The 7,672-nt window shown below is 32.0% G+C and overlaps 1 long non-coding RNA gene across 1 annotated transcript; it reads right to left on the minus strand.

The window, feature by feature from the left end:
- Positions 1-1,518: 1,518 nt before the first annotated feature.
- On the minus strand, positions 1,519-7,672 carry LOC143247028 (uncharacterized). Its single transcript, XR_013026316.1, has 3 exons — positions 7,543-7,672; positions 6,956-7,124; positions 1,519-1,534 (listed from the first exon to the last, which is right to left on the minus strand). It is a non-coding gene; the product is annotated as an uncharacterized LOC143247028 (long non-coding RNA).

Below are 7,672 nucleotides of genomic sequence, written 5' to 3' on the forward strand. Positions count from 1 at the left end.
TATCAATTTTAGTGGGGACAAAATAGTTTGTTTACTTTTTAAGAGTCCCGAGTTGTCAGCTTGAAAATACAATTTTTATATTTTGATTCAACTTTTCTGATGATCCATACACCCCTTCCCAAATTAATAATTTTTAATACACACATATTCCTGTATATAGATAAATTTCTCATTCCCACTGAATACCAAACACCATTACTGTGTCAAATTTACCTACTGAACCTGTTTCTAAACTTCACTGTTCTCAAAATTGGTTCTTCTTTAAATCTGAAATCTTAAATGTTCACATAGCTTTAGTGTACACACCTATATACTTCAAATTAATTCATTAATAAATACTCACAAGTAGTAACACCACAGATCAGGAAAATATGGTGCACGGTACATCTTAAGTAACAATATAATTAAAACTCATTCTAGATTGTCAGAAAAATAAAAAAACAACATGAATCAAAATGCAGAGACTGTATGGTTCGTTTACCTGTTACAGTGTACATCACAGAAGCATTTAGAAAAACACATCAGTAAAAAACTAAGTAATAAATTTTCATAACTCGTAAGAAATAAAGTTCAAACACATGCCCTCAGAAAGAGAACCAGAACTGATGACAAACTGCTGTAATATTCCTTCTGAAGTTCAATTTACATTATATTTGAAGGGGATAATAAAACCACAACTTAGGCATTGGAAAATCTAACTTGTTTGTTTGTTTTTTTAAAAAATGGGATAAAATAAATGTAATGAGCTTTAAATGATTTGCTTTGTTTTGAATTTCACACAAAGCTACACGAGGGCTATCTGCACTAGTCGTCCCTAATTTAGACTAGAGGGAAGGCAGCTAGTCATCACCACCCACTGCAAACCCTTGGGCTACTCTTTTACGAACAAATAATGGGATTGACCATCACATTATAATTACGAGTCGAGTGCCTTAACCACCTGGCAGCCAGGCAGGGAACTTTAAATGAGAATATTTGAAACAAGCATAAGATCAAGATCTTTTAAACTTTTGTTATTCACATCTATTTTTTATACTCTGCTATCTTTTAAACTACATGTAATGCATTTACACTGAATTATTTTTAGAAAAGTGTTTTATCACCCTTTTAAAATTGTACCTTTGAATACCATTTACTCAAAATAACTGCATTTTTCAAGAAGAATAAGGCATTTTTTTAAGTTTAAAAATTTTAAGAAAGAATTTATACAAAAGATACATAGCTTGTTAATTTTGTTTGATAGAGTATATTTAATTACAGTTTTGTTGTAAAACCAATACCAAACACTTTTACTGTCATCATAAAACTTATAATCTGATAATCAACTACAACACTGTAAAATCATCATCAACAGATAGATCTAGACTTGTATAAAAACAAGACAAATTGTGGGAACAACTGGACAAAAAGTCAGATGTTTGTTTTGATGTTTATTATAAATTGATAACAGTGCTGTTCTCACCCCTGCAATAAAGTTTACTTTCCTTTTCTTTACTGTTGATAATTTAGCTAAATATTCTGGCCTTGGATGTTCCTGGTGATATAAAAACAAACCACATTATGATCAGAGTTCAGGTAAAACATCATATCTATCTGTTAAGAAATTTACATTTTTAAACATGTATTTTTGAGAAATGTTCTCAAAAGAATGCCTTTAGGGAACATTCACACATTATTTTTATAAGACAAAGTTTGAAAAGATGTTCAAAGGGAAATACTAGAGAGTAGCTGTAAATATCATACTGGAAACAAACAAACTTGTCCTGTGCACCCAATAGAGGCAGGAAAACAAGGTCATTAACCCTTTCACATCAAGAAGGTCAAATTGCATATGTCACAACCTTTTACAGAGTTAAATTCAAAATTTAATTAAACTAGTTTATTATTGATGTATACAAGTAAACTTTGCATCACAATGTAATTACTGAATCAAATTTTAATAGTATTTAAGTTCTTAGATTCTTCCTTTTTCTATAATTTACTTATCACCTCTCCAAGAATTGAATAATTTTATGTAAATTAGTTATTATAAAGTAGTTATTTTACAGCTTTCTATCTTATTCGTTCATGATGTCATACACTAGGAAATTAGAGTCATTTATCATGCACACCTATCACAGCTTCTCTTTTACAAGCTGCCAATAGTTCTCTCTGATGTTGTATATCCATAGACTTACCGCTACACTAGCAGGGGGCATTTAGTGTGGTAGTGCTATCAGTAAAGAACAAAAAAAAGATGCTGGTAAACAGTACATTTTATGTTTTTCATGAATATTCTTTATTTATTACTACAAAAGTAACTAAAATGAAAAAACAAGAAAGTTGTTAGGTTAAATTAGCTAAAATAATGAATAGTAATAAGAAATATTCTTCATATTGTTTAATGTAATTCAACAGGGTAACATGACCTGAAAGTTCACCAAGTGATTTAAAACTTGTGAGGAAGGATTGTTTGTTTGTTTGTTTTCAATTTTGCACAAAGCAACTTGAGAGCTATCTGTGCTAGCCGTCCTTAATTTAGCAGTGTGAGACAAGAAGGAAGGCAGCTAGTCATCACCACCCACCGCCAACTCTTGGGCTACTCTTTTACCAACGAATAGTGGGATTGACCGTCACATTATGATGCCCCCATGGCTGAATGGGGCAAGCATGTTTGACGTGACGGGAATGAAAACCTGCAACCCTCACAGCAAGGATTAATAGTTACACATGGTTCAAAAGTCAATAAAACTGTAAGATTAAGAAGAAACAGAAGATGTATATTGTCACAATTTGCTGTCATTTTAGCAGAATAAAAAGTAATTTACAATTATTTCAAAATTTTTTATGGTGGTTATGAGGACGTTTAGATTGGCTGATCATTTAAAAGTTACAGCTTGTAAAATAACAGACAAAATAAACTTTTTACTGACAGCAAACATCATCTGATATTTATGAAGGAAGTTTAAAGAACTACATAAGTGAAATTTGAAAATTTTTTAAATGAAGTATTTTTAATCTTAACATGAAAAATCACTTTGCAATCATAACAGTCAACACTGACAACATATAATTAAAATATTTGTATGATTACTGTCAAATTTGTCATGACACAACTAGTACCTTCACAATCACAATTGGTATACTGCCATGGTTAAAAGTTCATGTCAAATACACAAGTCCATTGTGATAAAATTAATTACTAAGGTAAAAGTACACATTACCTCTAAAGTGTCAAAACTAGTCATATCCCAGTGGTGGGTAATTTTTTCTGAATACCTTTTTGCACAATTCAAGAAATATTACAGCTGAAAGTAAATAAAAACAAAGTGATAAAGTTTATCATCACTAAAGACAGAAATTGCAACAGAATGCAAATTACTCTTGAAACTGATATGGCTTATGATAATTTATTCAACTATTTTTGTTCACCAAAGTGTTAGTAATAACAAACTTTGTAAAGTGTTTTCTTTTTCCTTGAAAAGTCCCAAATTACAGACAAGATATCTCAAAGTAATAACTTGCTTTTGGAATTAATTTGAAGTGTTTGATGTGAGACTTCAGTTATTGAAGTTGAGCTATTGCAAAGTTGAGTCCTTTGTTAAGCACCTAGGAACATTCCAACCATAGAAATCAAAACATGTTTAGAAGGCCTAGCCAGGAGACTTGTGATACTTTCTACAGAAAAGAAAAACAAGGAAACAACCAACAGAAATAAGACAACTTAGATAATTTTATTGACATCCAACAGCCAAACTTCCCAGGTAAAATTAAAAATTTACATTTTCCAGAAACACCTAAAAACATCTTAAATGATTTTTTCAAAGAATTTTCTCACAAAACCATCAACATAATTTCACAAAACAGAAAACTAAAAAACAACCTTACAAAAAGAGACATTAATTCCATTAAAAACCTAAAACAAGACAAAAGAATAAAAATTCTAAAAGCAGATAAAGGCAACGCTATAGTCATAATGAACACGAATGAATACATCCAAAAAATGAATAACATCCTATCAGACACGAACAAATTTAAACCAATACACACAAATCCAACAATGACACACGAGACGCAACTGAACAAATTACTACTACAAATGAAAAAAGCCAACACAATTTCACAAACACTTTATTCCTACCTACGTAAAACCGACTCAAGCACACCGCAAATATACGGCATCCCCAAACCTCATAAACCAGATTGTCCATTACGACCAATAATGTCCACATATGAATCGTTTAATTACAATCTTGGTAAATACATAGCATGGGCATTCTCCAAATATGTAACATCAGCCAGCTCATTCATCAAAGACTCTTTTAATTTCAAGTCTAATCTAAATCAACTTAATCATAAAGCCTTAATGGCCAGTTTCGATGTTATATCCCTCTTTACAGAAGTTCCAACCACTGAAGCCTGCAAGATAGCCTTAGAACTCTATATCCGAGACCCTAACCCAACTATAGAAAATCCCAGTAACCAGTTAGCAACCCTCATAGAATTCACCACCATAAAGACAAACTTCATGTTCGACAACCAAAACTATATGCAAACAAATGGTCTAAGTATGGGCAACGCAGTATCACCAGTTCTAGCCAATATTTTTATGACACAAGTTGAAACACAAGCAATTAACACAGCATTACATCCACCACTATACTGGTACAGATATGTAGATGACACGGTTGCGGGATTCAAATCTACAGAACACATACTTAATTTTTTCAATCACATTAACTCTATTCATCCCAACATAAACTTCACATGTGAACAGGAAGAAAGCAATCAAATATCATTTCTTAACCTCAAAATTACAAGAACTGACACACAATTCAAAACAGAAATCCACCGAAAAATCACCCATACTAGACTATACATTCCTTGGGACTCAGCACATGAAACAAAACAAAAACTCAACATACTAAGAAACCAAATAAACACAGCCATAAAACTATGCTCACCAGATAAAATTAACGATGATTAGACAAAATAAAACAATACTTCATCAACATCAATAAGTTTGCTCCACAAACCGTATAAAACATTATACGCACACACACCCTAGTCAGAAAGCTTTGTTTGTTTGTTTGTTTTGGAATTTCGCACAAAGCTACTCGAGGGCTATCTGTGCTAGCCGTCCCTAATTTAGCAGTGTAAGACTAGAGGGAAAGCAGCTAGTCATCACCACCCACCGCCAACTCTTGAGCTACTCTTTAATTAACGAATAGTGGGATTAACCGTCACTTTATAACGCCCCCACGGCTGGGAGGGCGAGCATGTTTAGCGCGACGCGGGCACAAACCCGCGACCCTCGGATTACGAGTCGCACGCCTTACGCGCTTGGCCATGCCAGGCCAGACCGAAAGCAAAATCAACCAACTAAAGTAAATATATCTCACGAATCAAAAAACCACGAAACCATATACTGCTGTATACCATATATTCCTGACATCAGCAAACAAATAACCAACATTTGGCAAAAATTAGTAACAAAATATGACATTCCAGTTAATACCAAATTTATTCAAAAACCAGGCACAAAACTGAGGTCTATATTATGTAAAAACTACACTGACAAACACTACACCAACATTATTTATAAAATACAATGTGATAACTGCCACGACTTCTATAATGGAGAAACAAGTAGAAAAATGGAAACCAGATTCAAAGAACATAAAAAGTCACCTTCACACGTTTTCGAACACTGCAAGTCAAATAAACACAACATAACCATAGAAAACACTCAAATACTAAATAAAGAAACAAACGCAAAATTAAAGAAGCCTTACTTATACAACAACTTAAACCCAAAATAAACCAATATAAAGGAACGCCTTTATACCTATATTAATATAATAAAATAAATAAAATTATATATTCAAACATCTAATACCGCCCTCTACATTTCGACACTCAGTTACACAACCCCTTTCAAACATGTGGTCAGCTTCCGGTCAGTTACCTCTTTCTTGTGAACCTGATGATGACCGAAGAATGTCGAAACGTTGTTCGCTCTTCTATGTAAAATATTTTCTCAACCCAAACGAGCCGTTTTTCCATATAAATTTGTCAACAAGTGGGTTTCTCGACATCACTGAATGTTGGACGTTTTTATGTTGAAGTAACCCTTTTGCTATAGGCATCCATTACCACACATATCATGAGGATTTTCTTACTGAGTTACTTTCCCAAAATTCAGGTCCTTTCTAAGGTCAGTTTTATGTTACTGGATATGGTAGCATGAGCTTACATACACCCTGTCATTGTAACTTCTACACTGTTATCCAGACACAGTTGAAAGATCAATATAATAAAAATAATAAATTTATATTTGTACATGGTGTGGACAAGAAAAGTGGCCCCCTTGAAAATGCTGTTAATTTGTTATATATTTTAGTGGATAATAGAAAAATGTGTAAAATGCACTTCACAAGATCTGTTCGAATATGATATCAAATAAAGTAACATTTTCAAGGGAGAGGCACTTTTTTGACCTCCCCTTGTATATAAATGTATGATGTTATCAAATTTAAGCTATTTTATATGAGTTATAGTTTGTAGTTATTCTAGAATGAAAAAAGGCATTATTTATATTAATTTCCTAATTGTTTATAGTGGTCAAATCTATCAAGCCCATACAGAGTTTCATTAGTAAAAATAACAGACAAAACATTAAGTTTTTTCTGTACAAAAATGTTTGATAATTATCTGGAGGTTATAAAAATTTTATATGTGAAATGTGAACATTTTCTGATGCATACAAGTATTTTTAATCTTAAAATCAAAATTACTATGCATGTTAGATAGTCAACATGCTAAAAGAAAATAGGCACAAGAAAAGCATTACTTAAAAAAGTCTTAAAACTAAATAACAAAAAATTTGATATTTTGTGTATGAAAGCTCTAACAGAGTCTGAAGAAGAGAATATTATTTATATAATTTTAACAGGTAAATCTATATAATACTTACCCCAGAGTGACATAAAAACAGCAAAAAATACAGCAGCACCATTGTCAAAAAGATGTGTAATTCTGGCAAAAGTGCATGTCTGTCCTAGTTGTTCAGTTCATATTTACATCCTTTTATGTCACACCGAGGACATAAAATTGTGTCTTTGTAGTACTCACAAACGTCCTTACTGTAAAAAAAAAAATGCAATTTTGTTTTAAGTTTATAGAATAAACACAGTACAGCTGAACATTTAAATCAATCATAATGCCACATAAACTAACTGATTAACTGAAATTATGTTTAAATCAATTTGTCACAAAAATTATTAAAAATATTTTAAGGTACATTAATGGTTCAAAACATATCAACCAATAAAAATTAATGGTTCCAATTATTACTCTTTGCAATTATTCCAGCTACAAATGTCTTGTGTGAAAATAATTAATTAGTTAAACACTGATTAATAACTTACCACATTTCATCAATTACATATCTCTAAGTAACTGATTTATCTGAAGTATAATTTAGAAAATGATCAAACATGAGTTATAAAAATAATAAACTGTTTAATAACTCTTTTAACTTTTTTCTCCCTTTATTCATACCTGTGAGCATCACCCATTAAGGTGAAGAACCCATAGAGGAAACACAGCACTCCTACTGCTGAAGCTGGGATCAGCATGCAGGTATAAAATCCCAGCCAAGCAAAGTAGAGGCCTATTTTCACTCCAAAAT

This window comes from Tachypleus tridentatus, chromosome 3 (assembly GCF_004210375.1).
Source record: "Tachypleus tridentatus isolate NWPU-2018 chromosome 3, ASM421037v1, whole genome shotgun sequence".
In the NCBI taxonomy this organism is placed as follows: domain Eukaryota; kingdom Metazoa; phylum Arthropoda; class Merostomata; order Xiphosura; family Limulidae; genus Tachypleus; species Tachypleus tridentatus.